The following is a 27,898-nucleotide window of genomic DNA, read 5'->3' on the forward strand; positions in this document are numbered from 1 at the left end:
GAAGCAGCAGACAGAAATGACATGCCTGAGGTTTACAAACACTTTAAAGGGCTGTCAGGGGTTAATAACTAGAGCTTACTGAGAGTGGACGCAAGTAGAGAGAGTGGCGCCCTGGTCAGTGTGCTCCTGCTCATCAAGCAGGATGGGGGTGTGTCCTTGACCAAGCTGCGCTGATGAACTTCAGTGGAGGTCTAAGACCAGTCTGGATGCCAAGACCGGCTATCAAAAATTAGAAATCTTTGCAGCTGTGACCGTTGACCACGAGCAGGGGCAGACTGACAATTAATGGGGCCCCCGGGCAAAAGGGGATCATGGGGCCCCTGTGTCCTTGCCCAAACTCAAAAAAGCCTATGAAAAAGGTACCAGGGGCATCTCATGGGGCCCCCTACTGACCCTGGGCCCTCAGGCATTGCCCGAGTTTCCAAATGGTCAGTCCGCCCCTGTCCTTGACCAAGCTGCGCTGATGAACTTCAGTGGAAGTCTAAGACCAATCTGGATGCCAAGACTGGCTATCAAAAATTAGAAATCTTTGCAGCTGTGACTGTTGACCACGAGCAGGGGCAGACTGACAATTCATGAGGCCCCTGGGCAATAGGGGATCATGGGGCCCCTGTGTCCTTGCCCAAACTCAAAAAAGCCTATGAAAAAGGTACCAGGGGCATTTCATGGGCCCTCTACTGACCCCGGGCCCTCAGGCAGTGCCAGAGTTTCCATATGGTCAGTCCGCCCCTGACCATGAGGTATTTTAGTCCTAGATCTTTCAGCTTTGGAGTTCATCTTCAATTTGACCTAATAGAATTAGTAATATTTCAATTAATTATTCCAGGAACGCTGAGAATTCCAGAACCAGCTTGGATGGCTCTGCGCTACCTGTCTGCGATGTTTTTTTTTGGGCCCCCATAAATAATGTATACATGTCACATTGGCAGTTGAGTTTTTCCACTCTTTGAGGCTGAAAAGCGGCAGTGGAGAAGGTCTTTCATTGTGAGTAGTTCACAGACCTACCACTGTTCCTTTCTGCGCTACAATTGAGTCTTCTTTCAATCGCTTAGGTGAATTAGGGTTGTCGTATCCTTGCCCTCTCCGTGTCTTGATCTCCTCGAGGCTTCTCTCGTTTCATCCCGGTTCCTCGCCGAGTTCAGGCTCTATTATTTTTTTTTCAGACTCCACCAAGGTCTAGGATGTGCAAACTCTATTAAAATGTACTTTCTGCAGAAGTTTTCTGGCACGGCCGTGTTTCCTGCAGGCCTTTAAAGCTCTGAGCTCTCAGTGAATTTACAAGTCTATGGGAATACATTTCTCACATGTCACAATATACAGCTATGGTATTTTTTTCGGGAACAGCTTAATGTTTTATCATTAAAAAGTGGCTATTTTTCCAGTCCAGTGATGTGGCCTAAGCTAAGACGATGCCATTCATTTGCCTCAAGCAGGAGGAAGCATTTTCTCAGTCTCTTCCCGTACAATGAGTCACGAGGCTGCAGCAGGGGCTGATCTGTGTCACACATTTGTGAACAATAGGAACTGCACAGGCACCAGAATTGACTAGATCCTGTTATATCTGAGCTACTGGTCCAGGAAGTAGGTGGTGACCCTGGATAATGCCTGAACAAAGGTGACAGTGCCCTTCTGAGACAATAGCAGAAGGCAGCATTGAATAATGTGATCTATGTGAGAGGTAATAAATACCTGGTAGTGTTAAAAATTAAACAATACTAGGCATGCATGCACTAACAGCCCAGCACAGGGCACATTTTTTTTAAATGCACAAGCCAGAGATTTCTGGAAGGATGGGTGGCTGATGAAAGAGGATAGAATATGAAGAAGAGGAGGTGGTCCATTATGACCAATGAAGGTGGGTGGATCACAAAGAAGGGCAGGAGAGGTCGGTGGTAGTTGATTAAGGTGGGTGAATGATGAAAAGGAAGGGTGTGGTTGGGTTAGTAACCACTGGGGGTAGATGAAGGTTGGTAGATGATAAAGAATAGAGGGCGTGGTCGGTCGTGGGCAAAGACAAGTAAATTCTAGAAAAGGAAGAGGGTGGTTGGTGTTGGGTGATGAAGGTGGGTAGATGATGAAGAAACGTGAAGTGTTTAATGGTGGCCAATGAACATGGGTAGATGATAAAAAGAAAGAGGGTGGTTGGTGTTGGGTGATGAAGATGGGTAGATGATGAAGAAAAGTGAAGTGTTTAATGGTGGCCAATGAACACAGGTAGATGATAAAAAGGAAGAGGTTGGTTGGTGGTGGATGATCAAGGTGGGTAGGTGATGAATAAGAGAGGGGGTAGCCGGTGGTGGCCAGTGAAGTTGGAGAGATGATAAATAAGGTAACGGGTGGTCAGTGTTGGCCAATGAAGATGAGTAGATGATATAAAGTGAGGGAGTGGTCTGTGGTGGCCATTAAAGGTAAATAGATGATGAAGAAAGGGGGGATGGTCAGTGGTGGCAGATGAAGGTGGATGAATTGTGAAAAGAGAGGGGGAATGGGGTGGCCAATGAAGATGAGTAGATGATAAAAAGCGAAGGAATGGTCCATGGTGGTTGATGAAGGTGGGTGGATGATGAAGAAGGCAGTGGATACTAGTGGCAGATGAAGATGGGTAATGTAGACAATAAAGAAAGGAGGGGGTGGTTGGTGGTGGCTGATGAAGGTGGGTAGATGATGAAGAAAAGTGAAGTGGTTAATGGTGGCCAATGAAGTTGGATAGATGATAAAAATGGAGAGGGTGATCAGTGGTGGATGATGAATGTAATTAGATGATGAATAAGAGAGGGGGTGGTTGATGGTGGTCAATGAAGGAGGGTAGATGATAAATAAGGGAGAGGGGTGGTCTGTGGTGACCAATGAAGAAGAATAGATAATAAACAAGGGAGGGAGTGGTTTATGGTGCCCAAAAAAGGTGTTTAGATGATGAAGGTGGTTGGTCAATGATGCCAGATGAAGGTTGGAGAATGATGAAAAGAGAGGGGGGGTCAGGGTATAAGCTAGTAAAGGTGGGCGGATGATGAAGGGGACAACAGAAAGCCAGGAATTTTGTCTGGACAACAGTCCTTGGGAGGGAATCCCTGCCCCACCTCCACCACATCCCCCATCTCTATCTTCAATCTACATATTACCCTTCAAACCTGAAAAATGTTGGAATGCGAAATATCTGGCTAGAGATGAGCCAGTAAACCACAAGGAAAACCTGCATTTCTGGGTGAAATCTATTGAGTACTGACGTAGTACTTTTTTTATTTTATTTTTATCACCTCAAGCAAAATGGGTGAAATCTAGAAAATTCCCAGGTATGCTGAGGACCACCTGAAGACCTCTTGAAAAGGTAAGTATAGAGGGAGAAATTGGAGGTCTAGAGGAGGAATCCTGGAATTAGGCTTTAACGTGAAAAGATGTACTCTCACCGGCCACTTTATTAGGTACACCTGTTCAATTACTTGGTAACACAAATTGTTAATCAGCCAATCACATGGCAGCAACTGCATTTAGGTATCTAGACGTGATGAAGATGACCTGCTGAAGTTCAAACCTAGCATCAGAATGGGGAAGAAAGGGGATTTAGGTGACTTTGACCGTGGCATGGTTGTTGGTGCCAGGCGGGCTGGTCTGAGTATTTCAAAACTTGTTGATCTACTTGGATTTTTACGCACAACCATCTCTAGGGTTTACAGAGAATGGTCTAAGTACAGAGAAAATATCCAGTGAGCGGCAGTTGTGTGGAGGAAAATGCTTTGTTAATGTCAGAGGTCTGAGACGAGAATGGGCAGACTGGTCCCAGATGACAGAAAGGCAACATTAACTCATATCAATATTATTAATATTATACAGGATTTATATAGCGCCAATAGTTTGCTCAGCGCTTTACAATTTATAGGGAGACAATACAGTTCAATACAAGAGGGATAGGAGGGCCCATGCTGCTTGGAGCTTACAATCTAGGAGATGGGAAAAAAGCTCTGAGGAACAGCTTCAGGATCTACCTTTTTGGATCTATGCCACAAAGGATTAAAGCAGTTCTGAAGGTGAAAAGGGGTCCAACCTAGTACTAGCAAGGTGCACCTAAAAAAAAAAAAAAGTGGCTGGTGAGTGTATCTTATAATGGTTGATAAAGTAGATGGAAGATGAAAGAGGAGATCATCATAGCAACCAATCAGAAGTTATCTTCTGGCTTTTAATTGAAGTGAATTTTGGTAACTGGTTTCTGCCAGTTCTGTGCTGATGGCACTGCTGAACATCTATTGATGTCAAATGGAAGTAAGCATGATTTGTCTTTTATCTGCTCCCCGTGTCCAATCAATGGCGGTTATTTTTGAAGTAGGAGGTTTGGTCAGCTTTGGCAAGGGTTCAGTGCTGGGTTTTTGATACTGTTGAACCAGCTTTGTTCCTGACTGATGTAGCTTGTTGGGAAGACCAATGGTGGTGACCAATGGAGGTGGGTGGATTAAAAAGAAGATCCAAGGAGAACCCCTCATGTAACCAGCCTGAAGACATCTAAAAAAGGTAAGTATAGAGGGTGAAGGCGGCAACACTGGAGGTCTAGAGGAAGGATCCTGTAATTAGGCTTTACCATCTTATATTGGGTCCACTTAAAGCTAGAAGCCAAACCTGCGTATGTAATACCAATACCCCCTCATCCATATATAATAATCAGCTCATGTGAAGATACACAATATATAATAATCAGCTCATGTGAAGATACACAATATATAATAATCACCTTCACGTGAAGATACATTTTTCTTTTTTTTTTTTCTTTGTTAATGTATTAACGCTCATATTTACTGTCTCACAGACTGCTGATAAATAAAATTGATCACAAAGGTGAAGTTGGGTATTAAATGATGTAAACACTTTATTGAACATACACTTGAATACATAAATGATAAGGAGTTTATCGTACGCCACGCTCCAGCATTGTATGGAGTAAATACCTCATCTTCGGCCGACAAACATATTGACGCTGGTTTCTGCTGCTCGCGCTCCTGCGGCTCCTTTGCTGCTCACCCGTATTGATTTACCTATATAGAGTATTTTATAGTTCAGTCCGGAGGTTGAATACCATCGGAAGTCTGTCTGGCCGTCTGTCTCCCAGATAAACTGTATTTGATTGCTGCCAGCGCAAGAAACATTCACCCTCCCGGCAGAGCTCCGCTCCCTCTCTATTTATGGGCTCCCCGGGTCTGATCAATGGCGGTTATTTTTGGAGATGGAAGGTTTGGTCAGCTTTGGCGAGGGTTCAGTGCTGGGTTTTTGATAGTGTTGAACCAGCTTTTTTCCTGACTGTTGGGAAGAGAACGCCATTACACTTATTTCATCATAGCAACCAATCAGAAGTTATCTTCTGGATTTTAATTGAAGTGAATTTTGGTAACTGGTTTCCACCAGTTCTGTGCTGATGGCACTGCTGGACATCTTCTGATGTCGAATGGAAGTAAGCATGATGTGTCTTTTATCTGCTCCCCGGGTCCTATCAATGGCGGTTATTGTTGGAATTGGAAGGTTTGGTCAGCTTTGGTGAGGGTTCAGCGCTGGGTTTTTGATACTGTTGAACCAGCTTTTTTCCTGACTGATGTAGCTTGTTGGGAAGAGAACGCCATTGCACTTATTTCATCATAGCAACCAATCAGAAGTTATCTTCTGGCTTTTAATTGAAGTGAATTTTGGTAACTGGCTTCTGCCAGTTCTGAGCTGATGGCACTGCTGGACATCTTCTGATGTCGAATGGAAGTAAACATGATGTGTCTTTTATCTGCGGCATTACATTTACTTGGCTGACCATTGCGCCTACGGTCCTCAACGTTGCCCGTTTCTTTGTGCTTCCTCAAAACAGCTTGATATCAATGGAAGGAATAGTGCCCTATCATTGGTATCAATGTCAGGAATAGTGCCCCATCATTGGTATCAGTGGAAGGAATAGTGCCCCATCATTGGTATCAATGGAAGGAATAGTGCCCTATCATTGGTATCAGTGGGAGGAATAGTTCCCCATCATTGGTATTAGTGGGAGGAATAGTGCCCCATCATTGGTATCAGTGGGAGGAATAGTGCCCCATCATTGGTGTCAGTGGGAAGAATAGTGCCCCATCATTGGTATCCGTGGGAGGAATAGTGCCCCATCATTGGTGTCAGTGGGAGGAATAGTGCCCCATCATTGGTGTCAGTGGGAGGAATAGTGCCCCATCATTGGTATCAGTGGAAGGAATAGTGCCCCATCATTGGTGTCAGTGGGAGGAATAGTGCCCTATCATTGGTATCAATGTCAGGAATAGTGCCCCATCATTGGTATCAGTGGAAGGAATAGTGCCCCATCATTGGTATCAATGGAAGGAATAGTGCCCTATCATTGGTATCAGTGGGAGGAATAGTGCCCCATCATTGGTATCAGTGGGAGGAATAGTGCCCCATCATTGGTATTAGTGGGAGGAATAGTGCCCCATCATTGGTATCAGTGGGAGGAATAGTGCCCCATCATTGGTGTCAGTGGGAAGAATAGTGCCCCATCATTGGTATCCGTGGGAGGAATAGTGCCCCATCATTGGTGTCAGTGGGAAGAATAGTGCCCCATCATTGGTGTCAGTGGGAAGAATAGTGCCCCATCATTGGTGTCAGTGGGAAGAATAGTGCCCCATCATTGGTATCAGTGGGAGGAATAGTGCCCCATCATTGGTGTCAGTGGCAGGAATAGTGCCCCATCATTGGTGTCAGTGGGAAGAATAGTGCCCCATCATTGGTGTCAGTGGGAGGAATAGCGCCCCATCATTGGTTTTGATGGGAGCAATAGTGCACCATCACTGGTATCTATAGGAGGCATTGTGTCCCATCGTTGCTATCAATGAGAGGACTAGTGCCCCATTGTTGATGTCAGTGGCAATAACTATGCCTCACTATTGCTGACAGTGGGGAAATAATGCCCCAAAGGGCCAGAAAAAAGCAAGCAAAGGGCACAATCTGGCCCCCGGGCCACACTTTGAAGACCACTTTTTTTTTCTTTTTTTTTTTTTTATTAAGTCCGCAAACGTGCAAACTACAACGAAAAAACCCGTAAGTGATCACAAAAAAAGTGCAAGTGCGAACACCACACGAAAAAGTGCACTTAGGGGTGTGTTTGTCCTACCCCCGAAGGGGTTGAACCGTTACCCTGATCCCCCGGGGCACGAAGCTCCTGACAGGGACAAGGTTCCCATTTGGTCCTCCTGGCCAAAAGGCCTGGTGGACCACCGTTCCTTATGCCCAGCCGAAGCCGGACATCCAGTACTAGGTCAGGGGGTTCTCCCGAAGAGAAAACCCCCTAGGGATCAGGGGAGGAAGGAACCAAAAAGCCACACATCCTCCCCCTAGACTTCAGGGTAGGCCCGAGGACCCACACCCTCCATCCGTGAAAAACACACACATAAGCATCAGAAAAATGACAAACGTGGGAGGTGAATAAATTAAATAAATAGAAAATAAAAAAGTGGTACCATGCCAAATTGTGCACAGACCAGGCCCTGAGGCCCGTAGCAAAAATTGCCCTGGATTTAGCCAAAAGGCCTGGTCCTTAGGGCGCTGTGCAAAAAGAGGTGAAAAACAGTGACCATGTGCCATTTTCACACTGTGGGGTCCCACACCCAGGTGTTACTAGTGGCACCCCTGAGAGCGTCTTCCCCAGGGGGCACTGAGTTTGCGGACTTTTTGCGTCCTCAGCCCCAGGCCAGACCAAGGCAGATCCGTCCAAACCAGGAGGTACTGGGTCTTTCCAGCTTTCCCAGAGGAATTACTCCCAAGGCCCCAGAACGAATCATGGCGCTCCCTGGTTTCTGTCCCTCCGGTCCAGCCTTCCGGACCCCCATCATACCAGTGAGGGTACTATACAACAGCCAGAATGGCCGGTAGCACCCCCACTGGACACTGATAAGAACAGATACTACACTTGATCTTAGCCAAAAGGCCAAGAAGCGACACTTTGGAGACCACTGGTCTAGATGATGCTGGATGTTCTTCAGCCAGGAAATGAGGCGGAGCTCTATCTGACTTGCTGCAGCTTCTAATGCACATGGTGAGAAGCTCACAGTGTGCAGTGAAATCACAGTAAGCCATTTCAATCCGGTACAACTGAGCACGGTTGAAGAGAGGGCTGGAGGTTAGATTTAAATTTCTGCCAATGTTTTATGTCTGTGACTTATTTATTTATTTCAGGTACTTATACAATTTCACGCAGCACTTTACATATATATTGTACGTTCACATCAGTCCCTAACCCTCAAGGGGTGTACAATCTAAGGTCCCTAACCCACAAGGGGTGTACAATCTAAGATCCCTAACCCTCAAGGGGCGTACAATCTAAGGTCCCTAACTCACATTCATACATACACATACTAGGGACAATTTTAGACAGGATCCAATTCACCTACCAGCATGTCTTTGGAGTGTAGAAGGAAACCAAAGTACCCGGAGGAAACCCACACAGTCACAGGGAGAACATGCAAACTCCAAGCAGGAGGCGCCATGGTTGGGATTCGGACCAAAAACCCTAGTACTGCCAGGTGACTTCTTTGGGAACATTTTCCTTTTCTTCCTGTGGCTGTGACACCAGGACAAAAAACAATGGGGGGTGGGGGTGATGGTGTCACTAGGACAAGAAGGCACAGACAATATTGACTTATCACGGAGTTCAGAGGAATTTTTGACTTCAGCACAGTTGCAGTGCATGCTGGGTAGAATGAGCTCTTGCAGCCAGTTTATTCCTCTAGAATGTTTCCTTATTACAGAACGGGATTCTTTTAATTATCTATAACCCGCCATAATTCCGCATTCTCACATCCCGCCTGAAATAAAGTCCGTATTACCTTTTTCTGGAAGCAGTGTGATAAAAGCTGTTTTCAGGCTCGCAGCTCCTTATTTTGCTACACAAGTAATAAATTAAAAGGGTGAAAAAAAAAAAATGAATCTCTGCTGCAGAGGCGCGACTCAGCTGTGCGACGGTATTTAAAGCGTCTCTTCTGTAGCAGCTCCTTCCCGGCGCGCACCGCGGGGGATAGGGAACTGATTATTTATTTTTTTCAACTTTTTTTTTTCCATTCCCCTAATGAACCACAAAAGTTTTTTTTTTTCTATTATTATTTTTGTAAGTCGCTAATTATCTCTGAGAGTGATCATAGGCGAGGAACTTTGTGTTTCCTGAAGCAAACTTTAAAAAAAAAAAGATTTAACCGTCGGGGGGGGGAAATCTAATCAGACGGTTTAATTGAACATAATCCATACAAGAGAAGACAATTCGGGAGATGGATGTGGGATATGCTGACGGTAATCAGGTTGAGTATCAGACCTGGAAGAACCAACTCCAAATACAAGTACTTTAAGTATTGAGGAGGGGAATGAGGACAAGACTACATCCTACTGAAATTAAAGCAGAGTTCTGGCCCCCTACCCCCCCCCCCCCAAAAAAAAAAAAAAACAATTAACCACTTCCATACCGGGCACTTTTACCCCCTTCCTGCCCAGGCCAATTTTCAAGTTTCAGCGCTGTCGCACTTTGAATGACAATTGCGCGGTCATACAACACTGTACCCAGACTTAATTTTTATCATTTTCTTCACACAATTAGAGCTTTCTTTTAGTGGTATTTAATCACCGCTGGGGTTTTTATTTTTTGCTAAATTAACAAAAAAATAAGAACAATTTTGAAAAAAAAACACGTTTTTCTTTGTTTCTGTTATAAAAGTTTGCAAATAAATAATTGTTCTTCATAAATTTAGGCCGAGATGTATTCTGCTACATGTCTTTGGTGAAAATACCTCAAATCAGTATTTATTATTTAGTTTGTAGGAAAGTTATAGAGTTCACAAACTATGGTATATATCTGAAAATTGATCACTCCTGAAGTACTGACGGCCAATGTAATTTCTTGAGGTCCAAGAATGTCAGAACAGTACAGATATCCCCCAAATGTCAGAACAGTACAGATATCCCCCAAATGTCAGGACAGTACAGATATCCCCCAAATGTCAGGACAGTACAGATATCCCCCAAATGTCAGAACAGTACAGATATCCCCCAAATGTCAGGACAGTACAGATATCCCCCAAATGTCAGGACAGATATCCCCCAAATGTCAGGACAGATATCCCCCAAATGTCAGGACAGCACAGATATCCCCCAAATGTCAGGACAGATATCCCCCAAATGTCAGAACAGTACAGATATCCCCCAAATGTCAGGACAGTACAGATATCCCCCAAATGTCAGAACAGTACAGATATCCCCCAAATGTCAGAACAGTACAGATATCCCCCAAATGTCAGAACAGTACAGATATCCCCCAAATGTCAGGACAGATATCCCCCAAATGTCAGGACAGATATCCCCCAAATGTCAGAACAGTACAGATATCCCCCAAATGTCAGAACAGTACAGATATCCCCCAAATGTCAGAACAGTACAGATATCCCCCAAATGTCAGAACAGTACAGACATCCCCCAAATGTCAGGACAGTACAGATATCCCCCAAATGTCAGAACATTACAGATATCCCCCAAATGACAGTATGAAAAAAAAATGTGATAATTTTTTTTCAATTATTTTTTCTATTTTTTAATATTTTTTTTCATATTCCACTATGCCCAAAGTAGTCTAAAGTTGCCATAGTAACATTGTACTACTTTGGGGAAGTGATCAGTTTTTTTTTTGTTTTGCTTTGTTTTTACACAATTTGATTGCTTATAGCAAAGAAATTCTTTGCTATAAACAAGCATTTAACTGAATGAAATCGATTCATTCAGGTTTTTTTGTTGTGATTAGCTGTGATTGGCCATAGCTAATCACATGACACAGGATGTGATTGGCCCAACCTGTGCATGTGATCACTGTGACCATTCACGGCTAGACACATTTGTATACAATGGATGGCATGAAAGGAAGCCATCCATTGTATACAACTGTCAAGTGACCTGCTGTGATTGGTCACAACAGGTCACATGGTACCGGCAACGGGGCCGGTGTAGCAGCAAGATGAGTCCCCCCATGAAGATGTGTCTCCCTGACGCATCTGCGCATGTAACGGTTTTCGGCAGAAGTAGCCGATCACCATCCATAGCACAGAACTACCACAATTAAACCCTTTTAGGCTGCACCGCTGAGTACACGCACCGCTCAACCTGATCCTGCGGATCAATAGCCGACGCTCGCTCCCGCAAGATGGATAGAAGTAATCAATTGATCGTGAGTGAAACTGGGCAGCACAGTGGCTAAGTGGTTAGCGCTTCCACCTGGCAGTACTAGGGTCGCCGGTTCAAATCCCAACAACAACACCACCTGTCTGGAGTTTGCATGTTCTCCCTGTGCCTGCGTGGGTTTCCTCCGGGTACTCCGGTTTCCTCCCTCACTCCAAAGACTGGTAGGTGAATTGGCTCCTGTCTAAATTGTCCCTAGTATGTGTATGTATAAATGTGAGTTAGGGACCTTAGATTGTACGCCCCTTGAGGGTTAGGGACTAATGTGAATGTACAATATATATGTAAAGCGCTGCGTAAATTGATGGCGCTATAGAAGTACCTGAAATAATAATAATAACTGTGACATGCACAGATGCGTCCGAGAGACACATCTTCATGGGGGGACTCATCTTGCCGCTACACAGATCTGTCATCAGCCGTGTGCGCGATCCGGGAAGGAAGGACGTGAGGCTCGCCCGACCGTCATATTACTATAGGCTGGGTGGGAAGTGGTTAAAAGTCAGTAATAGTAGTTGTAGGGCACCTACCTACCCAGGGATCCTGCAGTATCCTCACCCTGAGCTGATTCTTCAATCATTTTAGAGGGCTCAGTGTAATAGTAGTATAGAAGTTTATAATGAACATAGACGCTCCTGGATTCAGTCTGAAATGGATATAGTTGAACAAACCACTTTTTTCTTAAGAACAGAAACAAAAAGGAATCTAATAGATGTAATGCACATAGATTGTTTTTTTTTTCTTTTTGTGTGTTCGTTTTTTTTTTTTCTTTGGAGTTGCACTTTAAGTAGAGATTAGTTAAAGCGGAGTTCCACCCAAAAGTGTAAGCTCTGCTTTTCTGTCTCCTCTCCCCCCCTCTGCTGCCAAATTTGGCTCCTTTTTAAAGAGGGGAGCGGGTACCTGGTTTTGACAGTTACCAGCTCCAACTTCTGAACTGAGCCAGATGTTCGGCACCCCCCACAACCCTCCAAAGTCCCAGAGGATTGCTGCCCACTCACAAAACGCAGCGCACTTCACCACCAGTTTCCCTTAGTCAAGATGGTGGTGCCAGCATCTGATTGATGCCCAAACTTTCGATCCCCACTGTATATATATCCCAGCCACAGCACCTCCTGCCTGGAGTTTGCATGTTGTCCCTGTGCCTGTGCGTGGGTTTCCTCCCACACTCCAAAGACATGCTGGTAGGTGAATTGGCTCCTGTCTAAATTGTCCCTAGTATGTGTATGTATGAATGTGAGTTAGGGACCTTAGATTGTACACCCCTTGAGGGTTAGAGACTGATGTGAATGTACAATATATATGTAAAGTGCTGCGTATATATAGTGGGGAAATCTCATGGGTGGAAATGTAAAAAGATGATAGCACTTCATACCATCAGAACATACTGAATAATTACAGATTTATTTCCCGCACTTTGGAGAGATTTCTCTCACTGTCTATAGGACTGGATGTTAAGGGTTTTTTTTCCCAATGGACATTCGCATAAAAAAAACATTTCCTACTCTAAACCTGAAAAAAAAACTTTTGGCTTTTTAAAATAAATTTTAATGTTTTATTGTTATTGAATTATTATTTGTAAGTAGTCATTATATCAAAAATTCAAAGAACTGCTTTTTTTTTTTCATTAGTGATTTTTTTTTTTTTTGGGGGGGGGAGGGGGGTGTTTTTCACTAATGATTTTTTAAATGCAGAGGAGCCCCCAGAAAAGGGAATCCTTGATTTGCTATGTACTGGATTCTGGATACCTCTATATCTTATATTGTAAAGTGCTGAGCAAACTGTTGGCGCCATATAAATCCTGTATAATAATAATAATCTTTTTGTGTCTCCAGGACAGAAAGTAAAGGGAATTCTCAACAGGACACAAACATAAAAAAAAAATACATGTGTTTGAACACTTACCCAGTCTATCCAAAACTAGAAAAGAAAAAAAATCTTGACTTTAGGTATACCTTATATTTTTTCATTGTTGACTTCCCTTTGACAGTGCAAGTTGGCTTGCTGTCTCCTGGTTTCAATACGTTGAGTCACTGACCCGAAACGGGCCTTCACTTAACAAAGTCAGAGGGGATTCCAAACTCCTGATCTGTGTGTACTGGTTCTGGGTCGATGACTCTGAAAGTTTTAAAGCCTTTAGATTAACATTTTGAAAAAAAGTTGAAGAACATTTCAAAAGGAAAGCTAAGTAATGGCAGTCTATGTATTTTCCTAGCATGTTTCCTTTAAAGTACATATAAAGCCTTTTTTTTTTTTTTGGATAGAGCAGAGAGAGGGTAAAAAATCCTAGTGGGTTTATTTTCTGGGGGAGAGTTGCCTTCATATCTTGTCCCATAGACACAGGCAGAAAGGAAGAGGAAATCTCTCTTAGAACAGTGGTCTCCAAACTGCAGCCCGCGAGCTGGATGTGGCCCCCTACTTGCTTTTATCGGCCCTTGGGTCACTATTCCTCCCACTGATACAAAGCACTATTCCTCCCACTGATACCAATGATGGGGCACTATTCTTCCCACTGACACCAATGATGGGGCACTATTCCTCCCACTGATACCAATGATGGGGCACTATTCCTCCCACTGACAGCAATGATGGGTCACTATTCCTCCCACTGATACCAATGATGGAGCACAATTCCTTCCACTGACACCAATGATGGGTCACTATTCCTCCCACTGATACCAATGATGGGTCACTATTCCTCTCACTGATACCAATGATGGGGCATTATTCCTCTCATTGACACCAATGATGAAGCACTATTCCTCCCACTGATACCAATGATGGGGCACTATTCCTCCCACTGATACCAATGATGGGGCACTATTCCTCCCACTGATACCAATGATGGGGCACTATTACTCCCACTGATACCAATGATGGAGCACTATTCCTCCCACTGACACCAATGATGGGGCACTATTCCTCCCACTGATACCAATGATGGGACACTATTCCTCCCACTGACAGCAATGATGGGTCACTATTCCTTCCACTGATATCAATGATTGGTCACTATTCCTCCCACTGATACCAATGATGGGGCACAATTCCTCCCACTGACACCAATGATGGGTCACTATTCCTCCCACTGATACCAATGATGGGTCACTATTCCTCCCACTGACACCAATGATGGGTCACTATTCCTCCCACTGATACCAATGATGGGTCAATATTCCTCTCACTGATACCAATGATGGGGAACAATTCCTTCCACTGACACAAATGATGGGTCACTATTCTTCCCACTGATACCAATGATGGGTCACTATTCCTCCCACTGATACCAATGATAGGGCACTATTCCTCCCACTGATACCAATGATGGGGCACTATTCCTCCCACTGATACCAATGATAGGGCACTATTCCTCCCACTGATACCAATGATGGGGCACTATTCCTCCCACTGACACCAATGATAGGGCACTATTCCTCCCACTGATACCAATGATGAAGTACTATTCCTCCCGCTGATACCAATGATGGGGCACTATTCCTCCCACTGATACCAATGATGGGACACTATTCCTCCCACTGATACCAATGATGGGGCACTATTCCTTCCAGTGACATCAATGATGGGGCATTATTCCTCCCACTGACACCAATGATGGGGCACTATTCCTCCCACTGATACCAATGATGGGGCACTATTCCTCCCACTGACACCAATGATGGGTCACTATTCCTTCCACTGATACCTATTCCTCCCACTGTCAACAAGGTTGAGGCAACCTCTACTCTACTGACACCAACAGTGGGGCACTGTTTTTCCACAGAAACCAACAATAAACCACTATTCTTTCCAATGACACATACAATAGGGCACTATTTCTTCCACTGGCACCAATTCCTCCCGCCAATACCAACAATGGGGCACTATTCCTCCTCCTACTAACCACATGTGCTTTGTAATTTTTTTACTTTTACTGATCACCAAGCCTGAGGATTTTTTCACTACCACTGATGCTGGGTCATTTTCTACTTCCAACAAAAGTCTGAAGGACAGTAATCTGGCCCTTTGCTTAGACAGTTTGGAGACCCCTGTCTTAGACCATTGTCACCAAAACATGATTTCCTCTCTAGTCCTCTTCTGTACATTGGCAACATTTTGAACTTCCTAACACTTTCTATTTTTGTTTAAGGACTGTTTAAAGGATGGCCTCACCCATGTTGTTACCATGAAAGTGCTTTTGTCACTAAGTAGGCTAGTTGACCTAATATGGCCATACGAGGTCAGGTGTGTCAAACATTCTCGCCCTATTGTGTATGTGTAGCAGATGAGTGGGGAAGCCGCTACCCATAGGAATGGACAGTTGCTTTTTGGGTGCGGACCAAACCCAAGCTCATCCCTCATTGGGATATACACTCACCGTCCACTTTATTAGGTACACCTGTTCAACTGCTCGGTAACACAAATTGCTAATCAGCCAATCATATGGCAGCAACTCACTGCATTTAGGCATCTAGATGTGGTGAAGACGACTTGTTGAAGTTCAAACCGAGCATCAGAATGGGGAAGAAAGGGGAAGCCATGTGATTGACTGATTAGCAATTTGTGTTACCAAGCAATTGAACAGGTTTTTTTTTTTTTTTTTTAAGTCCGCAAACGTGCAACTATAACGAAAAAACCCGTAAGTGTTCACAAAAAATGTGCAAGTGCAAAACACCACACAAAAAAGTGCACTTAGGGGTGTGTTTGTCCTACCCCCGAAAGGGTTGGACCGTTCACCCGATCCCCCGGGGCACGAAGCTCCTGACAGGGACAAGGTTCCCATTTGGTCCTCCTGGTCAAAAGGCCTGGTGGACCACTGTTCCTTATGCCCAGCCGAAGCCGGACATCCAGTACTAGGCAAGGGGGTTCTCCCGAAGAGAAAACCCCCTAGGGATCAGGGGAGGAAGGAACCGTAGGACCACACATCCTCCCCCTAGACTTCAGGTAAGGCCCAAGGACCCACACCCTCCATCCGTGAAAAACACACACATAAGAACAGAAAAAGTGACAAGACGTGGGAGTGGTTAAATTAAATAAATTAAATAAATAAATAAATAGAAAATAAAAAAGTGGTACCGTGCCAAATAGTGCACAGACCAGGCCCTGAGGCCTGTAGCAAAAATTGCCCCGGACTTAGCCAAAAGACCTGGTCCTTAGGGCGCTGTGCAAAAAGAAGTGAAAAACAGTGGCCATGTGTCATTTTCACACCGTGGGGTCCCACACCCAAGTGTTACTAGTGACACCCCTGAGAGCGTCTTCCCCAGGGGGCACTGAGTTTGCGGACTTTTTGCGTCCCCAGCCCCAGGCCAGACCAAGGTAGATCCGTCCGAATCAGGAGGTACTGGGTCTTTCCAGCTTCACCAGAGGAATTACTCCCAAGGCCCCAGAGCTCATCATGGCGCTCCCTGGTTTCTGTCCCTCCGGTTCAGCCTTCCGGACCCCCATCATACCAGTGAGGGTACTATACAACAACCATCCCCGCAAAGCTAGAATGGTCGGGAGCACCCCCACTGGACACTGATAAGAACAGATACTACACTTGATCTTAGCCAAAAGGCCGAGAAGCGATTGAACCAAGCAATTGAACAGGTGTACCTAATAAAGCGGCCAGTGAGTGTATATACAGTATATAGGAGGTATGGGAAAGTTCTAGGGTGGTTGCTGCAAAGTAGAGGTTCATGTTGAGGAGAAACTCTTTTTGTAAAGGAATTATGCTGCCCCAAAAAAGTGAGTGTTATGGATTTTAAGAGCGAGGCTACCCCTTGCTTGAGGCGGGGTGAGTGGAGCATTTTTTCAAAGTAAGTAGCATTTTGTTAATGAAACATTTGGAGAAACATTTAATGTTGGAGACACATCCTTGTTCAAATTGAAGATATTTTGCATAGTAAATGTTTTAATTTGGGCAGCCAAGTATGATTCTACCTATAATGGGGGGCTGAAGATGAGGTAAAACACAAGTGTCCAGCTGAAATGTGCTAGTATGTCCTACAGGATATGGTCCAGGAGGAGTACTGAGTGATCAGGCTTTGGCCCTTTCCTAAGGTACTGCTTGGGGGTGTTGGTTCCGATCTTTCTGGAAGTCTGTAAGTGGCATGAGATGATCGGTGCTTGTGTCTTCAGAATTGACTAAGGGAGAACATCACTCCAAGTCTCTTCAAGAGCTGAGACTGGAAAACAAGTAGGTAATTCCTGTATCAGCGGTAAAGTCAGCAGTTAGGTTGACCTGGAAGGGCTTAGGTCTGTCTCTATGTCTGATTGAAGCTGTTGAGTGCTGTGTACTATGAATTGCTTCCAACTACATGGTACTGGAAGAAGAGGAGACACATTGCCAGCTGTAATGTGGATCAAGGATAGAAACCAATCCCCTTATGGGCAAGCAGTAAGTCATCCTTATCCCCCCCCCCCCCATTTATGACTTGAGTCAAAAACTAGACAAAACTACCTTAAAGTAATAATTTTGCTATATAAAACATGCAAAAAGCAAGCTGTACTCAGAAACAAGAAGAGTATACACTCACCTCTCCTACTGCCCATGCCGCTAGACCTCGCTCCTTTACTGAGAAATGGTCGCCAAGTGTTTACTGGGCAGCCAATACTTCGAGGGGTGCCATTTTCTCTGAGGTCCCCCACACCTCTCACTGCTTCCTTTCTCTGACCTCTTATTGCAGGATACAGTAGTGATGTGGAGGTCAGCAAGAGGAGCCAGTGTAGTAGACCATGGAGATCAACACTCCCAGAAATGTCTGTTTCCCTGGAAACTTTGGCAGGCCATTTCTCAGGAACAGAATGGGTGTTCGTTGGCACAGGCAGCAATAGAGGCATCACCCCTACTGGAGACGTGTATTGACACGAAACGCGTCTAGGAGGAGCCCTCGCACGCCTTGATGTCACGCCGTCGGATCAGGAGGTCCGGCGGCCACCCTTTGATTCATACTGCCCCAACTTTTCAGGCTTCTGTGTGCAGATCTGAGGAGCAGTGTGATTTGACCAGACCGGTATCCCCATGCCAGTGAGGGACCACCAGTGTATTTCCAGACAGTATCCATACAGAACCCCGGCTACATGTGACCTTTACATGCGCATTAAGATTCGCTTCTGGTAAGTGGGCAATCTACCTATTCCTTCGTATTGGGATATTGGATGACATCAGAGTTGTTTGAAGTTTTCCTTTGAACCATTCATCTCATTTGATACTGCTGCATTGGACATTTATTGTTAGTCATTCACTTTACCTGTTAAAAGGACAGTTTATTTCTTTTATAGCGCTGCACTTTCTATTTTTTGTCGATTTTTGTTGTCGAGCAATAGAGGTAAGTATATACTCTCTGCTTCTATGACAAATTTAAGTGCTGAGCTTATTATGCATGTAACTCAGCTTTTTTCAGCCACAGCACCTCTGAAAACGGGTGTCAAACTCAGTTTCATTGCGGGCTGCATCAGTATTATGGCTGCCGTCAAAGGGCCGGTTGTATCTGTAAGGCTAGATGTCCAGAGCATCCCATGCCCCCTTACATCAAGTAAGAAGCTGGGGGAAGCAGAAAGTGAGAAAGTGCAGGGTCTGGAGGAGGACCAGAGAAGGGCTGGAGTCAGGAGTCAGTGAGACCAGGGGAGGCAGAGAAGAGGGGGTGCTGCGGCTGCACAGAGACGCAAATGATCTGTAGGAGGAGTTCTGTCCTCTCTGCTGCTGGCTGCTGAGGCGGGGGCGGAGAGACAAGCCTCTTCATGACTGCACAGATAAGTGCAGGATCTGTAGGAGGAGTTCTGTCCTCCTCTCTGCTGCTGACTGCTGTGGCGGGGGCGGAGAGACAAGCCTCTTCATGACTGCACAGGTAAGTGAAGGATCTGTTGGAGGAGTTCTGTCTTTCTCTGCTGCTGACTGCTTGGACAAGGTGTGCGCAGAGATGAGGGTGTACTACAGTTGCAGGAGAGGTGCAAGGGACGCATGAAGTGTCCTGACAGGTGGGATTTGGCCCATGTACCTTGTGTTCGACACATATGCTCTGAAAGTATGCACAATCTTGAGGCACCTCAGGCCCTTCACATCAAAGGTTCCCCCCAGGGGCGGACTGACTATTTGGAAACTCGGGCACTGCCTTAGGGCCCGGGGTCAGTAGGGGGCCCCATGAGATGCCCCTGGTACCTTTTTCATAGGCTTTTTTGAGTTTGGGCAAGGACACAGGAGCCTCATGATCCCCTATTGCCCGGGGGCCCCATGAGTTGTCAGTCCGCCCCTGGTTCCCCCCATTACATCAGAATTTCCCCTAACACAGAGTCCTCTACTCACATCAGGTTTCCCTAAATACAGAGCCATGTCAGTCATAAAGTTCCCTTCTCAGCCCTACCTGTTGCCTCCAAGAGCAGGGGAAAGGGTGGGAGATGGAGCAGGTCTGGAAGTGGTGGACTTCCATCCTCTACTGAATGCTGAGACTGATATCTGCATGCCGCCTGGTGCACTGGACACCGTAGCTGCTGCTGTGTTATATGATGGGTGTCCAGTGTGCCCCTGTGCCTTTAAGGAGGAGTGGGCTCCCTCCAGGCTAACCTGCCCTTAGTCTATCCTTTATTATACATATGCTTCTACTATAGAGGCTCTCAAAAATATAGAGTTAGGACTGCAGAAAATAATGGGGTGCCATGAAGAGGCTCTGCAGCTTACGCATGTAAACCCCTGTTTTTAATGCAAACTGTTAGACAAGACAATTTGGGTGCTTTCAGGCTGGTCGGTAAGTTGAGCTGGGAATTTTTCTTTTTAGTTTTTTGACTTGCATCGCCCTTCCATGTGCTCCTTGCTGCAAAGGCCAATTATGGATTGGGGTAGTTGCCATTTGTTTGTCCTGCATACCGCCTGCCCTGAATCAGTGTCATGCATTGTCATGGGACAGGCAGGCTGGCGACTAACACCCTAGCAGCCAATGGCCTTGTGTGTCCAGGCCCTGGAGAATTATTGGTTATTATGGTGCTGGGGGACAATCAGCCTGCACCATGGCAACTTGTGACATTGATCCAGAGAAAACTGGATCATGTGCTTGCGGCACCCTAGAGGAACCCAAGCAGCACCCCAGTTTAGAGACACTCAGGGGCGGACTGACAACTCATGGGGCCCCTGGGCAATAAGGGATCATGGGGCCCCTGTGTCCTTGCCCAAACTCAAAAAAGCCTATGAAAAAGGTACCAGGGGCATCTCATGGGGCCCCCTACTGACCCCGGGCCCTAGGGCAGTGCCCGAGTTTCCAAATGGTCAGTCCGCCCCTGGAGACACTGGTGTAACTAATATAGGCATCATCCATTTTGATTGATCTAGCTTTCTTTCACCAGTTTGGGAAAGACCCTGAGCAAAAATGCCGAAAAAGAACAAGGCAAAAAAGAGAGACAAAATGTTGGAGTTCCACGCTAACGCTGCAAAAGCTGTCGTATTTTTAGTATTCAGGTGTCATATTGAGTTTCCTCCAATGTAGGGACGAATACGTTTTGACATTGCCGTCTCCCTGCTGATTAGCACTCTTAGGTCGAACCTTTCACCATGTGCAGACGTCTTGTAATGTGGTCTGAGCCTGGGCTGTCACCAGGGTGGCTCGCCTGAGAAGAAATCTTGTCTTTTTTTTTTTTTGCCTTTTAACAGAGTAACATTGAGTGCCGTTGTGTTTTTAGCAAATTGTGTCTGGACAAATCCTCTATTATCCGACAGAAAGCACTCAAGATTGTTTAAATACAGGAAATAAAAGGGAAAGCTGAATGCATGCGGGTTATTCAACTCTCCGAGAAGGTACACATCTATATTTATTCATGTCCGCGCTGTCTGTACAGACTCAACGTGGGAGAAAACTGAGAAAAAAAGTTTTGTTTTACTGGAAACTCCACTTCTAAATTATAGATTTGAAATGTCATCCCTGTCAGAACAAAACTTGATGGTACAAATGATAATTGAAAAGACTGGGGCCTATAGGTTGGGGTTATACTATGAGGAATGTACCAAAAGTAATGCAAAAGTGGGCATAACGTTACTAACGTACACAAGTCGCTCAAATTTTACATGTTGGTAGAGAAACTCTTCCTCTATGGTAACTCTTCCTCTATGGTAACTCTTCCTCTATGGTAACTCTTCCTCTATGGTAACTCTTCCTCTATGGTAACTCTTCCTCTGTGGTAACTCTTCCTCTGTGGTAACTCTTCCTCTATGGTAACTCTTCCTCTGTGGTAACTCTTCCTCTGTGGTAACTCTTCCTCTGTGGTAACTCTTCCTCTGTGGTAACTCTTCCTCTGTGGTAACTCTTCCTCTGTGGTAACTCTTCCTCTGTGGTAACTCTTCCTCTGTGGTAACTCTTCCTCTGTGGTAACTCTTCCCCTATGGCAACTCTTCCCCTATGGTAACTCTTCCTCTATGGTAACTCTTCCTCTATGGTAACTCTTCCTCTATGGCAACTCTTCCTCTATGGCAACTCTTCCCCTATGGTAACTCTTCCCCTATGGTAACTCTTCCCCTGTGGTAACTCTTCCTCTGTGGTAACTCTTCCTCTGTGGTAACTCTTCCTCTATGGTAACTCTTCCTCTATGGTAACTCTTCCTCTATGGTAACTCTTCCTCTATGGTAAATCTTCCTCTATAGTAACTCTTCCTCTATAGTAACTCTTCTTTTTTTTTTATTACAGGTAAATAATGGATTCCAAGCATAAGCAGTGTACTGGCATTGAGTTCTTGATGAAGGAGGGTGCAGGTTGTCTGACATCCACAGATGGCTATAGAATGTTTACAGAGATAACACCATTGATGAGAGCAATGTCTTGTCATTGGTGACTCTTGTCAATGGGGTCATCTTCGTAAACATTCTGTAGTCTTTTGTAGACGCTGGACAGCCTGCACCCGTTCTTCTCAAGAGCTCATTAACCACTTGCCTACCGGGCACTTATACCCCCTTCCTTACCAGGCCAATTTTCAGCTTTCAGCGCTGCCGCACTTTGATTGACAATTGCGCGGTCATGCAACATTGTACCCATATGAAATTTTGATCATTTTTTCCTCACAAATAGAGCTTTCTTTTGGCGGTACTCCCCGCTGGGCACTTTACTTTTTGCGCTATAAATAAAAAAGTGCAAAAAATGTGAAAAAAAAAAAAAGTTTCTTTGTTTCTATTATTAAATTTTTCAAACAGGCATTTTTTCTCCTTCACTGATGTGCGTTGATGAGGCAGCACTGATGGGCACTGATAGGCGGCACTGATGGGCACTGATAGGCAGCACTAAAGGGCACTGATAGGCAGAACTAATGAGGTGTCACGGATAGGCGGCACTAATATGCAGCACTGATAGGCGGCACTGATAGGTGACACTGATGATGGGTACTGATAGACGGCACTGACTGGCATCACTGCTGGGCACTGACTGGCGGCACTGACTGGCACAACCCCTGGGCACTGACTGGTGGCACTGACTGGCAGCACTGCTGGGCTGCACTGGTGGGTGGCACTGGTGGGCAGCACTGGTGGGTGGGCACAGGTGGGTGGCACTGGTGGGCACAGGTGGGTGGCACTGCTGGGCACATGTAGGTGGTACTTCTGGGCACAGGTAGGTGGCACTGCAGAGTGGCACAGGTGGGTGCACTGCTGGGCACAGGTGGGTGCACTGCTGGGCACGGGTGGGCGGAGCTAGTGGGCGCACTGCTGGGCGGAACTTGCGGGTGACACTGCTGGGCACCGATCATCAGGGCACTGATCATCAGTGCCCTGATGATCGGTGCCGATCCCCGCTCTGACAACTGTCGGTTCTCGGCAGTACTTTCCTCACGATCTGACAGTGTGAGGAAAGTGCAGCTGAGAACCGGCACTTGCATTTCCCTCTGATCAGCGTGTCATTGGACACCGCTGATCAGGTGGTAAAAGGCCACTGTGATTGGCCTTTTACCACATCACGTGATCAGCTGTGTCCGTAGGACACAGCGATCACGGAGATCGCCGGGTGCGCACCCCCTGGGGCGCGCAGGAGAGCGCGTTCTGGGAGGACGTCATATGACGTCCACCCAGAACTGGCCGGCCGCGGTGAAGCCGTCATTCGGCTATGCGCGGTCGGCAAAAGGTTAATGACACATTGCTTCTTCTTGGAATCCATTATTTTCCTGCGTTGAAAAAGATGAAGAAGAGTTACTATAGAAGAAGAGTTATGCTACCAACATGTAAAATTTGAACGACCTTTGTAAATAATAAAAAAAATTATGCCCACTTTTGCATTACTTTCGATACAGCCTTGGTATATGGTAATGTAGAAAAGATACCCTTGACATTGCTGGTTATGAATTTTGCTAAAACGCAATAAAGTGCAACTAGATGAGCATTTTAGATGGAGAATAGAAGGATTAGAACCTCTGTTGGGTTTATATAGCTTCCCTCTGAGGAGATTTACTCTCTATATACCGTATTTTTCGCTCCGTAAGATGCACCTAGGTTTTAGAGATATTCTGAACCAGGACTACAGACATAGTACAGGAGATGACCAGAGACTGCAGAAATAGTACAGGAGATGACCAGAGACTGCATACACAGTACAGGAGATGACCAGAGACTGCGGACACAGTACAGGGGATGACCAGAGACTGCGGACACAGTACAGGGGATGACCAGAGACTGCAGACATAGTAAAGGGGATGACCAGAGACTGTGGACAGTACAGGAGATGACCAGAGACTGCGGACATAGTACAGGAGATGACCAGGGACTGCGGACACAGTACAGGAGATGACCAGAGACTGCGGACATAGTACAGGGGATGGACCAGAGACTGCGGACATAGTACAGGAAATGACCAGAGACTGCGGACACAGTACAGGAAATGACCAGAGACTACAAACATAGTACAGGAGATGACCAGAGACTGCGGACATAGTACAGGAGATGACCAGAGACTGCGGACATAGTACAAGAAATGACCAGAGACTATGGACATAGTACAGGAGATGACCAGAGACTGCAGACACAGTACAGGAGATGACCAGAGACTGCGGACACAGTACAGGAGATGACCAGAGACTGCGGACACAGTACAGGAGATGACCAGAGACTGCGGACAAAGTACAGGAGATGACCAGAGACTGCGGACACAGTACAGGAGATGACCAGAGACTGCGGACAGTACAGGAGATGACCAGAAACTGCAGACAGTACAGGAGATGACCAGAGACTGCGGACATAGTACAGGAGATGACCAGAGACTGCGGACATAGTACAGGAGATGACCAGAGACTGCGGACACAGTACAGGGGATGACCAGAGACTGCGGACACAGTACAGGGGATGACCAGAGACTGCGGACATAGTACAGGAGATGACCAGAGACTGCGGACACAGTACAGGGGATGACCAGAGACTGCGGACACAGTACAGGGGATGACCAGAGACTGCGGACACAGTACAGGAGATGACCAGAGACTGCGGACATAGTACAGGAGATGACCAGAGACTGCGGACACAGTACAGGAGATGACCAGAGACTGCGGACACAGTACAGGAGATGACCAGAGACTGCGGACACAGTACAAGAGATGACCAGAGACTGCGGACATAATACAGGAAATGACCAGAGACTGCGGACATAGTACAGGAGATGACCACTCACATCACAACTTCTACTACAGCAGCTCCCTCTCGAATATACAGGCTGCATGGGGTGGGGTCAGTGGAGCTTCTGGACCTGGCCCCTCCCTGTCCCATCCCTGCTGGCTGGCCCAGTATTCTAACATGGAAGCAGCGAAGGGGTGGGGGGAGAGGGAGTGCCTGGTCAATAATTCGCTCCATAAGACACAGACATTTTCCCCCATTTTTTGGGCGGAAAAAAGTGTGTCTTATGGAGCAACAAATAGTATGTCCTGGTGGCCAAGGTTACTGGGACAGAATAAGATGGGCCAGGCCGCATTCCGCCCTCTGAGACAGATACTGTCAACGCATCCAAGATCTGCTCTATTCTACATTGTCCCTACAACCTATGAGTGTTGCCGGTTGGGTTTCCTCCCACTGGGCTGTCTGTAAGGCTGAACCAGGGGCGGACTGACCATTCGAACACTCGGGAACTGCCCGAGGGCCCGGGGTCAGTAGGGGGTCCCATGAAATGCCCCTGTTACCTTTTTATAGGCTTTTTTGGGTGTGCTTTGAGTGTGGGCAAGGACACAGGGGCCCCATGATCCACTATTGCCCAGGGGCCCCATGAATTGTCAGTCCGTCCCTGGGTTGAACAGTGTCTTTAATACAAGTTCTGTTCCTGCAACTGGACTCTGTGTATTTACTGCCATCACACCACCCTGCAGCTCCCCATGTGTGTTTTGAGGTGCCCCCTAAGGGAATGTAAATGATAGGCTAGGCTCACAGGAAGTGGGCAGAATCGATCTGCCGTAAGGAAAACCACTGGCACTGTACTGATGGGGAAGTTTGGGACAGTGCTATAGTGTGACGAGGGCAAGAACAGATTAGCACCTTTGTTTTTTTTTATTTTACAGAAAGTGGGAGAAAATCTATTTTTCCTTTTTTTTTTCTGGATTCTCCACAATATAAATATGAACAATTAGTTAAAATTTTCCCAAATCCTTTCTAGTTTCCCTTTTCCATCTCAACATTTTGGGTGCCAACAGCTTGCCAAAACGTCACCTGAGCAGTCTCAACCACCATGAATTTATATCAATCTCACACAGCCTGAAAATGTCTACTTAGTGACCAGGGGCGGACTGACCATTTGGAAACTCGGGCACTGCCCGAGGGCCCGGGATCAGTAGGGGGCCCCATGAGATGCCACTGGTACCTTTTTCATAGGCTTTTTTGAGTGTGGGCAAGGACACAGGGGCCCCATGATCCCCTATTGCCCGGGGGCCCCATGAGTTGTCAGTCTGCACCTGTTAGTGACCACATATCATACAATGATTTGTATCATCCGGCTGCAGCCATTAAGGCCGTGGAAGACTGTCAATTCCTCCCCTCAGTAGACCCTATTCAAATTTTTTTTCATATGCGGGATATGTGCATTAGAACATCTGCAGACAAAAATTACAAAGAGGGTTATGTTGAAAAATAGCTTTTTTCCTCCCTGTTTATCTTATATGGATCTTCCCATCCAATGTGTATGTGTGTGTTACTTGTTTAATGATTAGATCTGCTGCCTACTAATTATCAGTGTGGATCAATAGCCTCAGTACTAATAAATGTTTAGCAGAATCTATGGAGTCATGTTCTGCCTAGACTTATTATATTAAAATGTATGTCTAATCAAAACTCCCATTGGGTTTCACTTGTTTGGAAAAACTCAACAGGGGTTTTATTCTTTTCCCATGCCATCAAATCTGAAAAAGGTACATACACTTTAAAAGTTGCAAGAAAGTTTACGAAACTGCTGGGAAACCCTTGTAAAAGCCATAACCATGCTTCCTACTCTTTTAAAAAATGAGTCAACTCTGGGCCAGGGGCGGACTGACCATTTGGAAACTCAGGCACTGCCCGAGGGCCCGGGGTCAGTAGGGAGCCCCATGAGATGCCAATGGTACCTTTTTCATAGGCTTTTTTGACTTTGGGCGAGGATACACGGGCCCCATGATCCCCTATTGCCCAGGGGCCCCATGAGTTGTTAGTCCGCCTTTGCCCCAAAGTGATCTCATGTTGTTACCTTTCATAGGCTTTTTTGGGTGTGATTTGAGTTTGTGCAAGGACACAGGGGCCCCATGATCCCCTATTGCCCGGGGGTCCAATGAGTTGTCAGTCTGCCCCTGCTCTGGGCTATACAGGTCTGTCAGTATAGCACTAAAGGGGTTGTGTCCCATCTAGAAGATTTCACTTCCTGTCCTGGATACACCATAGGAATGAGAGGAAATCCCCTCATAGTTGTCACTGGAGCATCGATCCCCAGTAGAAGATTTCAACTCTATGCCTGTTTTATTGAAAATTTGTTACATGAATTTTAATTATCGGTAACAACAAAACAAATACGGAAGGTAAATCGATCTTTCTACACCCCGTCTCCCCGAATACAATTTTGTCTTTATATTAGTCCCCCATTGCCTCAATGTCCAATTTATCACTGGAGTTCCTAAGAAAAACCTAGTGTAGCACCTTCCTAGAATAGGTTACTAGAGAGGTTAAGGTACATTTTGTCTTTTTGACTCCTCTGTAGTCAGTGGAGCGGTGTGTGATTTTTGGCTGTTCTGGGTCTTGCTGGCTGCAGGCTCAACTACTTTCCTCTGCCTTCTAGTGGATTTTAAATGTGGGTTGGAAGGGGCAGACCCTAGGCTTAAATAATTATGTGGTCTCAGCCAATCCCTGGGGAGAGAATACTCAGTAGGTGTCTAATGAATACATAAATAGTCTGTGGTCTGGAACAGCAAGGTTCTTGTCCAGGAGAAGACCCAGTCTGAAGGGTAGCTAAAGTCTGCAGGAGTTCGTTGAGGTTTCAGCTCAGGGAGACCTGAGGGACCTATTTTCTGAGAAGAGCTGAAGTCAATTCAGAGGGGTTCACTGAGGATCTGGCCTGGGGGCTCACAGGAGAAATGACTGGCTGGTATTAGAAGGAGGCATCCAAGTACACAGGGACATTGTGAGTAAAGGTCTAAATGAGAGATCCTGGTGACTGTTGCTGCTTAACCCTTTGAGTACTTGCTCCAGAGTTGCTGACCTGGGACTGCTCCTGTGTTTGGACTCCCCTGACTTCAGTGTTCACTTTTTTCTAGTCCAGAAGGGGTG

General features: G+C 45.9%; 1 protein-coding gene and 2 pseudogenes across 1 annotated transcript in view; 1 reads left to right on the forward strand and 2 right to left on the reverse strand.

Annotated features, from left to right (window-relative positions):
* LOC149440951 (protein diaphanous homolog 2-like) overlaps positions 1–27,898 on the forward strand; it is a gene marked incomplete at its 5' end in the record, with an annotated part of 377,750 nt that overhangs the window by 205,767 nt on the left and 144,085 nt on the right. The gene's annotated exons all lie outside the window — the stretch shown is intronic.
* LOC149440952 (U2 spliceosomal RNA) lies at positions 7,838–7,939 on the reverse strand (annotated as a pseudogene).
* LOC149440953 (U2 spliceosomal RNA) lies at positions 16,656–16,771 on the reverse strand (annotated as a pseudogene).

Source organism: Staurois parvus, unplaced genomic scaffold (assembly GCF_062004578.1).
Source record: "Staurois parvus isolate SC_StPar_1 unplaced genomic scaffold, SC_StPar_1.0 ptg001044l, whole genome shotgun sequence".
Lineage (NCBI taxonomy): Eukaryota > Metazoa > Chordata > Amphibia > Anura > Ranidae > Staurois > Staurois parvus.